The sequence below is a fragment of the Balaenoptera musculus genome, chromosome 3, assembly GCF_009873245.2.
Source record: "Balaenoptera musculus isolate JJ_BM4_2016_0621 chromosome 3, mBalMus1.pri.v3, whole genome shotgun sequence".
In the NCBI taxonomy this organism is placed as follows: domain Eukaryota; kingdom Metazoa; phylum Chordata; class Mammalia; order Artiodactyla; family Balaenopteridae; genus Balaenoptera; species Balaenoptera musculus.
The window spans coordinates 14,557,351-14,576,243 of NC_045787.1; the positions used below are offsets into that span (position 1 = coordinate 14,557,351).

Consider the following 18,893-nt stretch of genomic DNA (forward strand, 5'->3'; position numbering starts at 1 on the left):
ACCCCCTTTCATAACCTGCTAACCTTATATTCTACCGGCATGTGTGCCCATTTTCTCTACGATTCTTCCTGCTGTATGTGAGCAAACTATCCCTATTGCTGTAAAGGTCAGCTCGTCCCGTTTTTATTCTCTGGATCCAAATACTTCTTGCCCTCCCAAGGACTCAAGGACTTTACATCTGTAATTAGCCCCTTGTTCTCCTACTTTCTGTTTTCCTCCTTTCTACATTTCCTTCAACATAACACATGCTCCAAAAACTGCCATTAAAAAAAAACTTTCCCTAACTGCAAATTCTCTCTAGCTAATGCTGCATTTCTCTGCTTCCTATCACAATAAAACTTCTCAAAATTTTGTTTTTATCTCTTGTGCCCACAAGAACTTCACCCGCCTTGTTTATTGCTGAATTCTCAGCACTCTTGCAGAGTTCCTGGCATTTAGTAGTTGCTTGATAAATGTTTAGTTTGCATATGAATTCATATTTCAAGAATGGCGACTCCCACCCGACCCTGGTCTCTGGGTAATCTGGTATATGGAAAATAGAAGTCGAAAAGGCATCAAATTGATGAGGATCTTGCTTAGCACTTGGGAAGATGTTTTAACCTTATGGCATCCCAATTTGTAAAATGAGGGACTGGAATACATTGCAGATGACAATTACATATCAGCCTTGGGTATGATCTAATTGGCAGTGGCATCTTGGGTGTAGTATTACAACGAATTTTTTGGCCAGGAAAAGAATGCTGTGGTTGACTGATATTGATTGATTAGCGATGCCCACCTGGACGTGGAAGGTGGTGTTGGCTGTGCATTCCTGGGTCACATGGTTTCCTTCAGCTCTAAAGGGAATGTGATTTTAAAAGACAGATTGTCAAAACATTGTTGTTTTAACTGCATTTTAGATCTGAACTAGACTTAAACCTTTGAGCAGTTCTCAACTTTTAATGATAGGGTAAGAATTCAATTCAGACGCAAAATGATAAACTACAATCTCCAGGAATAAATCTGAGATGAATGCAAAGGGATCTGCATCTATTTATTTAACCAGTGTTCATCTGATATCCTATATCTCGAAAGAAAAGCATTTTATTGTATATTAAAAATGTTCCTTTCAGAAAAATGTCCTGCACTGTCCAGTACTTATTATGCCTATCATTTTATTTCCCTAGATGCGTTATCTTTTCTTCTATTTGGCTGGCTTCATTTGCTTTCTTTTCTTCCATTTTGCTTCTTTACAAGGAGATAATTCCAGACTAGCCTGACAAATATTTCAAGCCATATTTCAATTATGGGAACAAAAAATGTGAAATTAATGAGATTAAGATAAAATGAACCCCAGAAGGGAGTGTAACCCCCTTTTAATGAAAATCAGGATTAAATGCAAATTTTCATCACTTTATAGGTCACTCAGGCAGTCATAAATGTTTTGAGTGGATGAAAAAAACACCTGAATGGACATGGAGACTTAAAAGAATGTGTAGAGTTTATCTTAGTGAAAAGAAAATACAGTGACTGGTGATTTTAGCAGGAGGAAATTACTAATGATCTAGAGCAGGGGTGGGCAAACTGCAGCCCTTGTGTCAAAGCTGACCTGCCAATGTGTTCTTTTTTTTTTCAATAAATGGCTTACACGCCTTTTTTTTTTTTTTTAAATAAATTTATTTATTTAATTTTTGGCTGCGTTGGGTCTTTGTTGCTGCGCGCGGGCTTTCTCTAGTTGCGGCGAGCGGGGGCTACTTTTCGTTGTGGTGTGTGGGCTTCTCATTGCGGTGGCTTCTCTTGTTGCGGAGCAAGGGCTCTAGGCGCGCAGCTTCAGTAGTTGTGGCACACGGGCTCAGTAGTTGTGGCTCGCGGGCTCTAGAGCGCAGGCTCAGTAGTTGTGGCGCACGGGCTTAGTTGCTCCGCGGCATGTGGGGGGTCTTCCTGGCCCAGGGCTCGAACCCGTGTCCCCTGCGTTGCCAATGTGTTTTTGTAAATAAAGTTTTATGGGGACACAGCCATGTCCATTTGTCTTTATGGTCTATGTGGCTGCTTTGCTGTGAAATGGCAGAGTCCCAGTGGCAGACAGAAATCTCATGGCTTGCAATACCTAAAGTATTTACTACCTGGCCCTTTCTGGATTATAAGCTTCTCCATTAGATTGTATATTTTTGAAGGCAGGGATTCTAGGTTTAACTTCAGTTTGTAATTTCTCTTTAAAAAAGTATCAATCCCTTTGAGATGATCAGTTAATACCAACTTTAAGAAACAGAGTATAAAATATAAATCTATGCAGTGGGTGGTATTTTCTATCAGTAATTAAGTGTGTCCTTTAGGCCAACCCTGTTTTTTTCAGCCATCAGAGAAAGGCTTGTGCCCTCTGCTTCTCTGCCCTCAGCTGGGGTCTGTAGCAAGCCCCACCCGGAAGGGCGTTCTGCACAGCAGGACATCAGGGCCATCACCCTCCAGCCTGGATCTGCTCCCAACATTCCCCAGGAGCCACTTATGGCATCTTTGAGGCCATCCAGCTGGTTGACAGGAAACAACTGCCCTCAAAAGTCTTCCCGGCCCAGGCCGCCTCTTCCATCCTCAGGCTTTCAGCCTCTGGAGCAATTTGCAGGCCCTTGAGCAGATTTTAAGCAGCTGGCAACAAGATGTGGGGTGTCCATTGCCGGACTCCCACAGCACCCCTTCTGGCAGACATCGGGGAACCCTCTACCTGTGCCAAAATACAAGCTAGGGGCTTAAGTTGAAAAGAAGAAAAAGAAAACCTTAAAATACAGATATTTTCTTATTATTTTTCTGCCAAAACAATACTTGAGAAGTCAATTTTTGCGCTGCAGTGTTTGCTTAAACTTCACATGAAAATATCTAGTAAGCATTTAGTAAGAAGAAGCTAAGGGAGAGGGGTGAAGAGTTCCCTGATGGCCACCCCTAGGTCCCCGGGGAGTCTGGAGTCCCAGGTTGAAAACTTCTGCCTGAGACTCAAGGGGAAAGGCGGCATCAGAGCCTGGGGGTGAGGGTGGACGCGTATCTTGAGTAGACCTTGCTCCAGCAATAGACATTCTGCCCAGTCCAAGGAGAGGCGCCCTGCTTCCTCCCTGTACCCTCCATCCACATGGAGAATCTGTCTATGTGCTCCAACACAGAGTTGCTGGTCTGGACCACATGATTTTTACTCTTTTCATAAAAATGCTTTAGCAGAATTATACTGAGATGGTTTCTGCAGTTTGCAGGTGGATATAATAAATGGCCTTATGAGAACATTGCCGTATCTCCAGTAAAAGTCATTATTGAAAAGTTGTCCTTTGTGAAATTCAGCATCTTTTACAGAAAGGGATGTAGTGATACAGTCTTCTTAAAGTTGATTGCTAGGAAGAGCTGTCCCTTCTGACACACTTGAAATGTTTCCCTTTTTAGAAAAATGAATAGCCTATAACATTTTGATTTTTTTCTCTTGGCTGCCAGGAAGCTTAGAGCCAAATTCTTTATGGAAACATAGCGACATACTTCAGGTTTTCCGTTATAGCTATCTGAGCCCTCCCATCCTCCCTGATTCAGTACTTAACTCTTGTTATTTTATCCCTTCCTTAATGGTCCTGTTGGTGGTGCTGTAAAATTAGCTTCTTTAGGACACATTTTTGTGAGTGTGTTTTATGAATTGGCTAAGGGCTTTAAATCCATTTTCTTATATGATTTTCAGAACAACCCAATGAAGTTGGTAATTTTCCCATTTTTCCGATGAAAAGACCAAGGCTAAAAGACAGGAAGGATTGTGTTCAAACTCATAAAGATAGAAAGTGAAGGCAAAGTTAGGATTTGACACCATTATCATCTAAAAGCCAAGCTTGTCAGCCACTGAGATGGACAATCTCCCCTAGTCATACTCCAGTGGATTTCAACAGATGTCAAAGAGAATGGCTCTATAAAAATAGAATCAATTTTCCCATTGAACAATGATTAAAAGGATGAACAGTTAGAAGACTTTTATCCATAGAATTGACAGTAACATTTTCATAGGACATTGTTACACCAAACGAAATGCAAGCAGTGAATCAACATTGGAAAAACAGAGTCTAATCTTGTCAGTAATTAAATATTGATATGTGCAACTTAAAACCATTTTGCACCTATGAAAAGTTGTAAAATGTTTTGGCATTGAATCTCTGGGGAGACGGGTTCTCTTAGGTTCTTTTGGTTGCACCAAATTTGTTTAATCTTATTGGAGGGCAAAAGTCAGAAAAATCAGCATAGCGTTGATTTATGGGTCCCATTTCCAGAAGCTGAAACTGAGGAAATATTTTTTTTTTTAATTTTTTAAAATTAATTAATTAATTTATTTTATTTATGGCTGTGTTGGGTCTTCGTTTTTGTGCTAGGGCTTTCTCTAGTTGCGGTGAGCGGGGGCCACTCTTCATCGCGGTGCGCGGGCCTCTCACTATCCCGGCCTCTCTTGTTGCGGAGCACAGGCTCCAGACGCGCAGGCTCAGTAATTGCGGCTCACGGGCCTAGTTGTTCCGCGGCATGTGGGATCTTCCCAGACCAGGGCTCGAACCCGTGTCCCCTGCATTGGCAGGCAGATTCTCAACCACTGTGCCACCAGGGAAGCCCTGAGGAAATATTTTAAAAGATGAGGGCTATGTGTTCAAAGCTGTCACCGCAGTATTATTAGGAGTTAAAAAACAGAAAGGAGATAATTGATCTTCAATAGAAGATAAAATGCTTAAGTGATTTTTGATTCAGCAGCAATGCTGTGTACTAGAAGTTCACTGATAGACTGAGGAAAACATGAAAAGCAATGCTACAAAGAAAACAGAACTTTGTGTTGATTATGAGTCCATCAATGCATTAGGTCAATACAAGGATGGAGTAGCAGGGGCTAACTGTAGACTAAAACCTTCTTGTTCCTGCAATCACCTGAAAAGCTGAGGATAGGAGGCAGTCTTCTGCATTAGAAGTGGACTGGATTAGGGTACCCCAGAGACCCAGGCCCACAGCCAAAAGGGGAGTGCCAGGGCTGCGGCCACATTCTTCATCCAAACTGAGCCACTAATTCAGAGGTGAAGAAGCAGAGAGATGCAAGAAGCAGAAGTACGGTGTTAAAAAGACAGTGTCAGGAAAGCTGATGAGAAAGCAGTTTCCAAGTAGTGATTTCTCAGCCTAGGTCTCCTGAGCAACGTACAAAATTATATATTCTGATTCCCAAAGTAATGAGCGTTCATTGCAGAAACATTCATTCAACATAGAACTTTAGAACACAGTACTAGAAAGCTGAGCAAACCTCCGTCCCACCTCTGAAATGACACCAATTCCCAGTGAAAGCTACGATTGACAGTTTGGGCTAAAATCCTGCAGATGCTTCCCATGTATTGATATTTATTTATAGCATAATATAGGGACAATAATACTCTCTATATTGTGCAGCAACTTCCTTTAGGCACCTAAGAAGTTGTTTTTGACATCTTTCCTTGTGTTTGATTTTGATCAGATGAATATTTTAATTACTACAATGAGATTGCTTTTCTTTTTTGTCCCATGTCCTCCAGAAACGCTGATACTTTAAGACAGGAGCCATGATTTTCTTGTTGTGTCCAATACCCTGGCCCATCACTCATTTTCACCGATGGCTTTTGGGTGCCCTTAAAACTACTGACACAGTAGCTACTTTTGTGGTTGGCTAGTTTGGTTTTGGCTATCCTCAACTATTTATGCCAGCTCTTTCCTTACTACATTTTAAGTCTGGCTCTCTCATTTCTCACTGTTTCACTTTGTTTTTTGGTCTGGGGAGAAATCATTCTTTCTGACATTGAGTTGAACTTAGCTGAGTAGGAGATTCCTCGGCTTGAGAAGCAAGAGGGTTAGGGCATCTGTTCAGGAGTCTTAGGGAGTCTATCCAAAGAGCGGAGTTAGGGAGATGTTGGAATTTGACAATATTTGCACTTGGAGAAGTAGGCAAAGCAGCATCGCTTTATTAATTTACAGCAAAAAGTGCATCCTCTGCATTCTGTTTGGCAACGTGCTTTTGCAATTACCAATTGATTTTGGGCACCATTTCTTGCATTGGAGTTAAAGTAAAAATATTTTCATTACCAGTAGAGGCTGATCTGAGAGAGAAGCAGGTGGTAACAAGAAATGGGGCTAGACTTAAGGTTCACACTATTTAACGTTGGAACCTCTGCAGTCTCATTTACTCAAAAAGGAAGCCATGTGAAAAAGTGTTCTACAACATTCTTTATGCCATTGGAAAGTCACATGTTATTTGAAGGGTTTAACTGGTGATTATGGGGGAAGGGAAGCCAAAGAATTAAGGACTATTCTCCCAAGACGAAGGTCTCCCTGTTCTAATCCCCTGCCTTGTGTCTGTAGAAACAGGTAAGCACTGCCTGGAAAAAAGCCCTCCCTGGTTAGTGAGGCAAACACCCTTTGATCACTGGTTTTATGTATTTTCTTTTCTTTCTTTCTTTCTTTATACTGAAGTATAGTTGATATACAATACTGTGTTAGTTTCAAGTATACAGCACAGTGATTCAGTCACATACACACACACATGCACACACATATGTATATATACATATATATATATTCTTTTTCAGAGTCTTTTCCCTTATAGGTTATTACAAAATATTGAGTATAGTTCCCTGTGCTCTACAGTAGGTCCTTGTTGTTTATCTGTTTTATATATAGTAGTGTGTATCTGTTAATCCCAACCTCCTAATTTATCCCTTCCCCCTTTTCCCCTGTGGTAACCGTAAGTTTGTTTTCTATGCCTAGTTGTATGTATTTCCTTAATAGAAAATGCTGGTGAGTAGAAAAAGTGCTTTGGGATTGAAAGGATAGGTGGGGAAATTCTGGTCTATGAAAGGGAGGAGTTGGGAATGAGAACTATTCAGGTGGAGGATAAGATTATTTTTTATCCACCTTTTATCTTGGGCAAAAATGTTCCCAATGTGGTACCAAGGCCAGGTTGCTCCTTGCATTTCAAGTCCGATGCTTCCTGGTAAGCACACGTTGGCTCAGGTTTCCAACTATCCTCTTACAGGACATAAAGAGGAGCGTGAAATAGGGGACCGGGTAAGCTGTTTTCTTCCAGTTACTCAGCGTGTAGTAACAGAGTGGAATTCATAATCCCGGATGGTAACCTTTGTCATTGCTCTGGAAGCCACCGCCTAGATCTATGTTCTAGCCAAAGAAGGTGGCAATGAAGGGCTCGGGGCACAATGCAGCCCCTGCTAAAAGGAAAATCTGTTACATCTTTGCATCTCCAGACCTGCTGCCTGTTACTGACACCCTGAACCACAGCAAGAGGCGGTTCCCCAGGCAGCATGTGCTCTTCAGAAAAATCAAGTTTTAAACCAAGGTTTCTCAACTCACCATTATTGACATTTTGGGATGGATAATTGCCTGTTATGGGGCTGCTCTGTGTGCATTGTAGGATGTTTAGCAGCAACCCTGATCTTTATCCATTAGATGCCAGTAGCATGTCTCCCCTTACAGTCTTTTCCCCCAAAGCCTGGAGATATTGTCACATGTCCTCTGGGACGCAGAAGAGCCCCTGCTTGAGAACCACGGATGGAAACAAAGTCCTTTCACTTGGCTATGGGAAGGGTGAGGTTGTAACACCAGAGGGAGGGTAGAAAAGGAGAAAGATGAGGTAAATATACAGATTTAAATATTTTCCTTTGATTAAAAACTATTAACATATTTAAGAAAGAAAAGCTATCTGCTTCCATATGTAATATTGGCTGTTTGGCCTTTAGCTTGCAATTTGTAGAAGAGATCTTGTGAGCAAATGATAGCAGTTCAGTCCTTCACCCAATACTTAGCTGTCGAGCTGAATTGATCAAATTCTCTACATGGGTCTCTGCGGGTCTGCGTTAATTCAGTGGCCTTGAACAGGAGCTAGTCAAAAAGATGTCAAGCAAAGGTGGCTAAGGCAGTACTGGGGTGACACTACTGTCACCATGCCTTTGCTTCATCCATGTTGGTCTACATGTTTTATTTGGGATCTTAATTCTCTTTTTACTGTTTAGGAGGAAAGGATGGGGAACTGGGAAGATGCTTAGCCTTGGTGGGTGATATGAGAGGTACCGAGAGCAGAGATGTGGGTGAGATTTGGAGGTGAGATGAGGTCTATATAATAATCTATTATATATGTCTCAACTGACAATAGATACAATTTGAAAAGCTGAACACATATTGAGGTTTTTGTAAACCTACTAATTTAGGTGACAATGAGTCCATTACATTGCAAGCAATTCTACAGCAAATCATTTAGCAAAAATCAGTAGTCACTGAATCATTTATCTTTTTGATTAATATTTCCATAATGCAGGTTATGCCTCACTGAAGCAAAATATGTAGGCAATTGAAAATGACAGTGGAATTCATTTTACAACCCAGGAGGTCTAGCTTTATTAATTAAAAAATTATTCATTCCTTTAGGAGAATAAAGCAATCTTTATTTTCAGGAGTATAATGTTGAAAGGTAATTAAATTTGTCATAAATTGCACCTTTAACATCTACTCCCAAGTTCATTCATCTATAATCTAAACAGCTAGTGACATCCACAATAGTTAATGTTAAAAATTTTCTCAACTCCAGAGCTTTAAATGCTTATTCATTAATTTCCTAAGTGTGTGTTTAAAAAAAAAAAAAAAACTTTCAAGAGAATGCACCTTAAAAATGTAAGACGTTAGATGAACAACTAAAAAGGAGACTAAAAACTTAATCAAATTGGATTTTATGTAGTAATGTATTGGGATATAACATTTTGGGTACCATTTGATGTATGTCTATAAATTCTGGAAAACCTTCCATTCTTAAGGTTAATAGCACTATCAGCCAGTTACATTATTTTATTAAAGAAGAATTCCTTTAAAAATCTTTTAAGTAAACAAATAAATCTGATGGAAGACAAAATTGAGGAGACCCACAGTCTCACTGGTGTAAGCTTTTGCCTCCTGTTTCTATGATAACCCATGATCTATATTCTAATCACACCTTTAAAAGGCTTGTTTTCTCCATCATGAAAATTTAGCCAGTATCACCGAAGACATTAAATTTTATGTCTTTTTTTGAAAAACTGAAAAAAGAGAAGATAGAAAGAAGATAACATCCAGAGGCTTATCATGCAAACACAATGGGAACATATATTTACTAATTTTGAGATGAGTTTACATGCCTGGAAGATCACAGGGATAAAAACCAAATGCTAAACGAAATAACTACACAGATACACTAACAAGTACACTCAGTACAGGTTTTGAGCATAAAATTGTAAGTGCTCATTTAATTTAATAGGGTAAAGACTTAGAGACATGCTCACGACAGTTAAAAAAAATTATAGCCCAGTTGTTTTCAACCTGGAGTGACTTTTACCTCCCAGGGGACATTTGACAATGTCTGGAGACATTTTTGTCATCACAACTGGTGGTGGTGGTGGTGGTGGTGATATGTGTGTGTGTGTGTGTGTGTGTGTTACTGGTAACTAGTGGATGGATAGAGGCCAACAGTACAGGTTCACCCCCATCCCCGTTGGAAAGTTATCTGCCCAAAACAGGAGGTTGAGAAACCCTACATCTAGCTTCATAGATAATGTGCTGGAAAGAGGGATGTATACTTAACATATTAAATTATTGAACATTTACGTCCAAATAAATAAAATGCTTTGGAGGAAACCCTAGCTGTAATTTGCTTCCCTGTTTTTGTACCATATTTACTTCTTTGCTATTTCATTTAAATGGCAAACAGAAAAAAGAAAAAATGAAAAAGACAGCAAAATTCCCCTGCCACTTTGGCTTTCATGTGTGAACATCCAGCTTGCATGTCTTTGTCTGATTTGGTGTGGTCTGTATAAACTGTAAATACCTGCACAGTCGGGGAGCCTTGTTCCACTGCAAAACTTCTAGCCTAGTATGCGGTTGACACTGCCACCCCGCTGAATTTAAATATAGTAATTAGATTCTGGTAAGTTTTCTCCCTGTTCATCGAAAATGGACTTACCTTACCCCAGTTGAAAGCGGATGCACTTGCCTTTGGCGTCTGCCTCCCTAAATACGGTTACATTTTGTCACCCCGATTTTGGATAACATTTCTATCCTTGAATCCACGCCCAGGTCAAGAGGGCAGAACCATCCTGGAGGGGAAACATCAGCTCAATCGTTTTTTTTCCTTTGCTGCGACGTAGGCGAACATAAGAGCAATTCAGACACAGCCAGAGGGCGCCCAAATGCCGCAAATGAAAGTTCCAACGTTCAGATGGGTTTTGCAGGAAGGAAAAATTGGCTTTTGTCTAGTGAAAGAGCTACCGTTCTAAACGATGTCGTATTTGCTTCTTGCCAAAAGATAAGCAAGGTGAGCATATCTCCCCACCCTGGTGGTTACTCTGTATTCCTGTGTTAAACAAAGTGGCAGCCCCCCGGGCCACGCCGACACACGGCAGCTGGCTACGGTTTTGACCTGTGCGTTTCTGAGCGGCACTGTGCAGGTTGCCTCGGCTAACTCAGTCTTCCTGAGAACCGGTGCCTCCATTAAAGCACAGGCATCAAAAAAAAAAAAAGAACCCGATGGCTCCTTGCCTAGGGCTCTTGTCTTCCCTCCTTCCTCTCCCAAGTCCTGACAGCATCCTCGCAGGGGCTACGCCGCCCACCCGGCCAGCTGAACCTTAGCGCCGCGCTTGCCCAAAGCCGCAGCCTTCCCGGCTCAGCCCAGCGTGTGCGCCCGCCGCCCGCCGAGCGCACTCAGTCCGCCGGGGCGCCGCCCAGACGCGCCTGCAGTTGGAGGTCACTGTCAACCGCGCGGGCATCTGTCCTGATGGGCTGAGGGCAGCCACCAGGTCACCCCCGACCTCACTGCCTGCCCGGGGATCAGAATCTCAGCCGGACGTCGCGAGCGGCCGGGTGGGGATGCTGAGACGGGTAGCAGGTGGCAGGGGGCGTCATTCACCACCTCGAGGCAGCCCCTGGAGTCTGAGCGAGAGCCCGAGCACTTCTTATCCAACCGTTCCAAATAGAGAGAGAGAAAGAAAGTGAGAGAGAGAGAGATTGAGAAAAACAGAGAGTAGTGCCCACGGACATCTCCGGCGCCGCGGGGAAGGGGAGGCGACAGAGGTGGGGGGCATGGGACCGGAGAAGAGGGGAGGGGAGGGGAGGTGGGGAGGGAGTGGGAAACCGGCGTTCAGATATGATGTAGAGAGGCAGGAGGGGCACAGGGATGGAGGGAAGGGGAGGGGGAAAGGAGGGGACCAGCCGTTTGGAGGAGAAGGGAGGTGGGGGTAACCGGGATGGAGGGGATTTGAAGGGAGACGGGCGGGGCCCCAGCGCGGCGGGGAGTTCAGGGGAGGCGGGAGGGGCACCGGGACGGAGGCGAAGGGAGGGGAGCGAGGTGGGCGGGGTGAGCGGGAGGAGGGAGGCTGGGCGGGCGGACGCGCCGGGGGAGGGCGCTGGGCAGGAAGGGGAGGGGGAGCGCGAGCGCGAGAAATGCAGAGGCTGCAGCGGCGGCGGCGGCAGCAGTAGCGGCAGCGGCGACGGCGGCGGCGGCAGCGCTCCAACTCGCTCCTCGCTCCGGGCTCGGCCGTCGAGCCGGGGAGAGAGCCACCGCCAGCGGCCAGGCACCCGGCCGGACGACGCCAGCGACCCGGGCCCTTCCGCGGCACCGCGTTCACCCAGGGGCGGCACAGGCACCCAGATCCGGTAAGGAGGCGCGCCCCGGTGGCCCAGCTGCCGCCGCGGACCCGGGGTGCCGACCACCCGGGGGCCTCCGTTCCCCGCTCTGCCCCCGCCCCACCCCGAGGCCCTTTGTTCTCTCTCGGCGCCGCAGCCCGGGGCGGGGAGGGAGTGGTGCGGGCCCCACTAGACGGCGCGGGTCGTGCGGTCCCTCCGTGAGGCCTCCGTCGCGCTTCGGGCATCTGGGGTGATGGGGGGCCCCGAGGTGGGTGGTTTCGACCGCTCGCAGGGCGGGGAGGATGGGGGGGTTGGTGAGCCTGATAAACGGAGTTGGGGGTGGGCAGTGGGAGGGAAGCTGCTGGTTAAGGAGGAAATTGCCGAATGTGAAACCCTTTAAATGAATTGCGTCCCGAAGAGACGGTTTTGTGAGGCCGAGGGGAGAGTATCTGCCACCGGCACCGTCCAGAGCCGGGAAGAAAGCGCTTGGTGCGAGGGGCGCAGCAGCAGAAGATGGAGGGTGGGGTGCGGTGGGGCGGGAGGGAGGGAGGGGAGAAGGAATACGGGGAATCTGGTGTGATCCGAAGGGAGGAGGCGGCTTTTTGGTTCAGCAGATGGGTTTCCTTGACCCGTGGGACTCCTGAATCTTGGCTTGGGGTGGCCAAGGAAATGCGAGGTTCACACGACAACGTGCCTCCAGAAGCACAGCTGAGCAGAGCAGAGCCCCAGCCTCGGTCGTGGCTGAACTGCCTTCCCATGAACCCGTGGGCTACATCTGAGCATTTTATGTTTTCGAGTATTCGGTTCGGAGAATGCGCTGAGCGCCTCCTGTCGCGGGCCCGGCCGGGAGGGTGTGAGCTTGAACCTGACAGCGCGCGGCCCCTGACCGCCCAGCCCGGCTGTGAGCGAAGGTTTGGGGTTTAGCAGGTTTTGCTTAAAGCGCTAACACTGAAAGCCAACGCCCGGCCCTTGTTCGCCCTCCTCGGCCAATCGCCCCCGCCTACCCGCCCCCCTCCCCACCCGCCACCAAGAATAAAAATTGCAGAATCCCTGGGTCCGCGCGCACACACACAATGCGTGGCTACAAACCGCATTCTTTCATGAATATTCATCGAACGCTTGGCTGGCCTCCTGATCTGCTTCCTCGGAGACATGTCCGCCTTGAAACGGACTCCGTGAACAGTCTTTGCCTGTGTAATGTTCACTCTGCTTAAATTAGCACAGCGCACACGGGTGCATTTTTAGTACCTTGACCAGGATTGACACCACACCTCGGTCTGCCGCGAGGCCACTAGCACATCTGTGGCGGGCTAAAAATCAAACACTAGTCTAGAGGTGGTCTTCCTGCTATAGGGGTGTGGATCAACCTCCCAGGGATTACAGCCGGGGCCAGCAGATCCTCAGTACTGCGGGCAAAATGAATGAATCGGGACTGTAATTACCTATTCCTTTGTCTTGGCCTGGCGCATGCGCCGGAGAACAGGGAGTGGAGGGCCCAGGCAGCCCCATCTGATCTCTCCATCACCCACCCCCCCCCCCCCACTCCCTTCCCAAGCCCAGGAACAAAGGCGTTTGCCCTAAATGTTGCGTGAAACCGCTGGATACAGATGACAGTTTTTTTTCCCCCCCTTGTGTGTGTATTTCTTCTTTTCCAGGCTATCTCATCTCTTGCTTTCTTAGAGATTTCAATTGATGAAAAATAAGATTAGCCTTGACGATGAGGGCAAACTGGGGATTAAATATTTTTGTAAACGAACACTGCTGTTTTTCTTTCTCGTGCTGTTCATTGTTCTCTTTCCTGTAATGTATTGCTCTGCAGTGATGGCGGCTGTCTTAATGTGCATCAATTAACCGTTTGTCTGACAGATTTTTGCTGCTGGCCATTTGATTAAGGGACCTTGGTCTCAGAAATGACAGTGGGTATTGCCCCTAGTGTCACTCCTTGGGAAAAATTAAGACATTTTGGCGTTTATACGAACAAGATGGCCTACAAAACCCAGAGCTGAGAAAAGGGTTACCTTGTCAGGATCCTAACGCTGTTTTCTCTTGATTCCTAGTACCTCATTGTTTCATTAGGAATCCCAAAGACGAACCCCATGGAGATGGAAATCCACTGATAGGAGAGGAATAAGGCAGCTGGGGCTGCTGGGGTGAAGATGGTTGATTAAGTTCTTCATTTTTTTTTTTTTTTTCTGTGTCTAACAGAAGCCATGAGCCATCCTCTCTCTCTCTCTCTCTCTCTCTCTCTCTCACACACACACACACACACACACACACATTTGATGGTTGATGACTGATTTTTCTTCCAGTGAGGCAGTAACCAGATTATGGCCTCTTTTTGGGCTAGTTTGTTCTACCAACTAAAAGGAGACTTACTGTGTGTATAAAAAGGAGCTAAATATTAATAATATTTTCGCAATGGTACGTTATGCTTGAGAGAATTTTATGCTTAAGTATTCTCGGTACACCCTGGTAAGACAACACGTGGCAGGAAAATGGAAATCATCTCTTTTGTTCCTTTTAATAAAACTTGATATTGATCAAGTTGACTGTATCAGGACCTTTCTTTGGTAGAGTGGCTGCCTGCTATCGTCTCTACTCCGTAGTATTGAGTGTTTTTTTTTTTTTTAATGGTTTAGAGGGCTAGATGTAGGGTTTATTTGTTTGTTTTTTTTGTTTTTCTTTTCCTTTAGGTTATGTTTTTGTGGAAGGGATGAGTCAATATAGACCACATGCAATAGCAAATATACACCAATATATCCCCAATTCAATGAATCTTAGGTTTTTGAGCAAGATAATTCTTAAATTGAATCATAAATGATCAGTTACCTTTTTCTTTTATCCAGCTAGCTTTTTGGCAAGCTTTAACAGGTAGAGAAAGGGAGTTGGGCCTTTTGACAAAATGCGCCAACAATGACTGCACAGTATTATCAGTGGCGCCAGTGGCGCATCTCTCCTTCACTGGTGCTCGCGCTCTGATTACGTGGGCACAGGAGGACCTTTTCTCCCCACAGACCACCCTAATTTGAACATCTAATTTGAACACCCTAATTTGAATGGAAGAACCCTATGGGCTTTGGCTCCCTCTCTTTGGAGTTATCTTTAAATCTTCCTGGATTTACTAGACCAAACCATATTATAATCTAAGATGTGACATTCTCTTTAATTTTTGTCTTTTTAAAAAAAATTTCACATTAACAACAATTTCAAACCATTTTCACTCCGTGGTCAAGATAAGTGGAGTATGAAAAACTTAGGTTTGGAGGAGATTCGGTCACTGTGCAACGGATGTCTGTAATAGTCACTGTAGTTTTGTAAAAAAATGGCAAAATCCAAAACCATTTTTAAAGCAAGGAAGGTGCCGTGTATATACACATACACAATGTATACATATATCCTCATGTTACGAAATAAAATTTTATTAATGATATGAAACTAAACTAGTTGGTGTAGAATATCACTTTACAGTGCTTCATAATGGTCTTCGGAAAGTAATCAGTTTTCTGTTTTTCTCAGTATACATATAGATGGGACAGCCTAGCTAGTCTACTGAGATGCTCATTTCCAATTTTTACCCATGTACCCCTGAAACAAATGGGTTGCATTGAGCATCTGAAATTAACATGTTCGTTTATGGGCTTAAACATTCACGTAAAGCCCTTTAAAAGCTGTAATAAACAACGCTTACTAAATAAAAGATTTATAATAAAGTTGCTCTGCCTTATTTTTGTTATCCTTTGTAAAATTTTGTTTTGAAAAATATTCAGGAAAGGCGTGCTAACTGTTGTTTGTCAAAAGCAACGGCCTTTGGTGTCTGCTTCTGTTGAGGGCAATGCTCTCATTTGCTTAGGTCTTTATCTTTCTAATAGGTAGTTTTTACCTACTCATTTTACACCCTGTTTATCAAAAGATTAACATCTCCTTAATGATTGTTTTAGCTGGTAAACTGGAAACCAGGTAACTGCTGAGGGAAAACCGAGCATGTATCTGGGTTGAAGTTCTGGGGGTGGGGGGAATGGGTGCGGAATCTGGCATTTTATCAAGTTTTCTCAACTCACTGAATCCTTTGCATTTATTCTGCCTCTTAAGACTTTGGATAATACAATGCAATGTGAACTTTACAGCTTAATTCTGGTGGATTAGTATCAGGAAATAACGGAGGTTGTGAATAGCCAGAATGTTTTTTAAAAGAGCAAATACTCTTGATGGGGAGGTTTCCTAGGATGTAGTTAGTGGAAGAGAGTCAGTTTGAGAAATCTCTAGGCACTGGCTCGGCCACTTTGGCCAAATTACTTCAAACCTCTTTGAATTTCACTTTATTCAATTGTATAATTGGAGTAATAATTCCTAATCTTAGGCTGTAATAAGGACCACACATATGTCTGAAGAGTGCGTAAGTACAGTGGCTGGCTCTTAGGGGCCGGCCTAACCTCTCAGTCTGCATTTTCAGCAGTCATCAGTGTGATTGACATCGGCAACTAATTTCTGTATATTGAGCTGTATTTTTGTTCCACGCTGATTAAGACCTGAGGGTTTCGGTGTATTCAGTCAGAAATAGGATATTTCAAACCTCATGTAGATATTTGAAATTCTGTGAGACGCCGTATGGGAATTTGCCCCAAAGTGGATTGAATGAAGCTGGGATGGCCACCCTCACTGAGTTTCCCATGGCTGCTTATGTAACTCAAGAGATGGCATTTAAGTTCTTTTGAGAAAATACAGGGGTAGTCTTAAAACCACAGAAATTCCCAGCCTGCCAAAGGAAGATTTTTGTTAAATGCCATTCCCTCCGCTGCTATTAAGACAGACATCTAGGTAAGTGTCATGTGAGAAGAAATGTCCAGTCAACGTTATCAAAAGTAAAAGATAATAATCATTTAGGGAATCAGAGTCTTACCAGGATATAGTGAAATTGTAATTTTGAAAAGACATAAGCCTAAGAAGCAATGAGGTTAAACCACAGTCTTTTCTTCCCTCTGGAACTCAGAAATGGGATGAGATGGATGCAGAGAGTCTCATGGTGTGTCTTCCCTCTTCTGCACCCTGAGGGTTTAAGTAACTTTAAAAATCAGCCTTTCCAAAGGCAGTAGAAGTTTTGAACAAAAACAGGGAAAGCAGAGATTTTTTTGACTAGCGAAGGCAGTCAGTGAGGGGAGGTTATGATTGAGCGTGCTTCGAAGTCTAGGAATAAATTCCTGAAAGCTTTAGAGACTTAGAAATGGAAGTCATCTGCAAGCACAACAGGGAACCAGGTCATAAGGAAACATTTCAAGATAATGTAAGAAAATGGTGTTCAGTGAGAAAGGCAAAGTATTTACACATTTCCTTCTTATCTCTTAAACACTTTCTGAACCTGTTTTTGACTTGATTTTTTATTTTCTTGTTCATTTTGGATGAGGGAGGAAGGACTGGACTTCATGCGTTTGTTCCTTGAACTTCTCTTTGAAATATAGGGCTCAGCCACTGTACATTGTGTAGGAAGTGTGATATTTAGAAAGCGTGACTTGGAGGGCTGGGTGTGGAGCCAGATGCACTGGGTTAAGAATCTTGTCTCAACCATTTACTAGCTGTGTGACCTTTGGCAAATTGCTTAGCTTCTCTGTGCTTCAATTCTTATCTATAAAATGGGGGTTATAATACAGAGTTATTGTAAGGATTAAGTAAAATAGTCAAAGACCTAGGACAATGCATCACACACATTCTGTGCATCTTTATAATGCACATACACTATAAAGTTGTGAGAGGACCAGCTTTCTTTACTTTATCCTCTACATTTATAGCTGTTTATATGCTTACTTCAAAGATTATTATTGCAAGACAAGCTGGTGGTAGTACCCTGGACAGTTGGTAGAACATAGAAGTCTGTGGTTTAGAGAAATCCTCCAGGTGTAGCTATGATACCTTGAATATGTTGCCAGGACACTTGTACTAGTTTTGAAAAGTCCAAAGTAGGTAGAGTCATAGAACCCCAGCCTCCATATTGATTGGTATTACAGTATAAAACAATAATGTGCAAGTCCTTGGAAATTGAGAGACCTTCAGAGAAAGGCTCACTGGTTTGATATGTTGAGATCTGGACTCCTGGATAACCTTGGGTGTAGACATCATTCATTCATATTCCTAAAGAGGCTTGGCTTTGTTGTGTCCTGAATCAAGGTGCATTCATCAGCATCTGAAAGGAGTGTTTTAGTCATTAGTGCAAAGATTGATATAAACCAATTTAGATATTTAAAATCCTGAGGACACACCAGGAATAAGTTTTCACTTTTCCACATCCCTACCACCCACACCAGGAGTAAAGACTAAAGCTTGTCTTACTCAGGAATGTTGAAGGTGTTGTCACCTGTTGACAAAATCTTTAGAAATAATTATCTCTCTGGCAACCTTAGTCACTGTGGCCCCTTTAAAAAAAAAAAAAAAAAAAGGGAAGTTCTTTGGAATTTCAGATATTTGAGATGGTTCATCCTGGAATCAGTTTGACCTTTCAGGCATTTAATTCAGGGATCTGCCTAAGTGATTTGTTTTTGGCCTTCTGGACACAGGGCTTTGCTGCTGAGTGAAGGTAAAATCATTCTCATTTTGGCTAAATTTTTTTTAATAGTTTCTTTAAACAGGATTTTGAATCTTAAGGAATCAGGAAGGAAATTATATTTTACTTTATCTGTCAGGTATTCACTATAGGAAAGAGGTTTTGGATATAGTGATTGTATCATTTAAGAAATTTCCTCCATCAAAGGTTTTATTTTCTTTTAAATCTGGAGAAGTTAAGGGACGAAATTGGACACTTGTTGACTATTTATTGTATGTCGTATGCTCTAATTGAAATTTATGCCCTCAAACAAATTGGAAGGTGCATTTTACCTGTGAATAAAGGAAAAAATAGAGGGTTAAACAATGTACATAAGATCCTAGAGCTAATAGAAATTGATAGAATTTGAATCCACGTCTGATAGCCCTATTCCGCTGGCCGATGCTGCTGTCTTTCCCATAAGTCATGGCCATTGTATTTCATGTAATTATGGACACTTGAAGAGAAAATGGATAACATATTGTAGCACGTTAACTTCTTCAATATTCATTTAGAGAGAGTTGTACTAAGTTCTTCAATGAAAAATTATTTGTCTTAGAAGAGATACAGTGTCTAATAAATATTTCATCTGTAAATACATTAAGTGATCTCTAGATTAGAAATGCTTCCTGTCATAGTGAACATGGGCTGATATCCTTAAATGATTTCTGGGATGACGATGGTGAGG

At 43.3% G+C, this 18,893-nt stretch overlaps 1 protein-coding gene across 1 annotated transcript in view; it reads left to right on the top strand.

Annotated features, from left to right (window-relative positions):
- Positions 1-11,451: 11,451 nt before the first annotated feature.
- The window catches only part of BASP1 (brain abundant membrane attached signal protein 1), a 49,857-nt gene continuing 42,415 nt past the window's right edge, over positions 11,452-18,893 (top strand). Inside the window, exon 1 of the mRNA XM_036848278.1 lies at positions 11,452-11,667. The gene's annotated coding sequence lies outside the window, so the exon portion shown is untranslated. The remainder of the gene's footprint in view (positions 11,668-18,893) is intronic.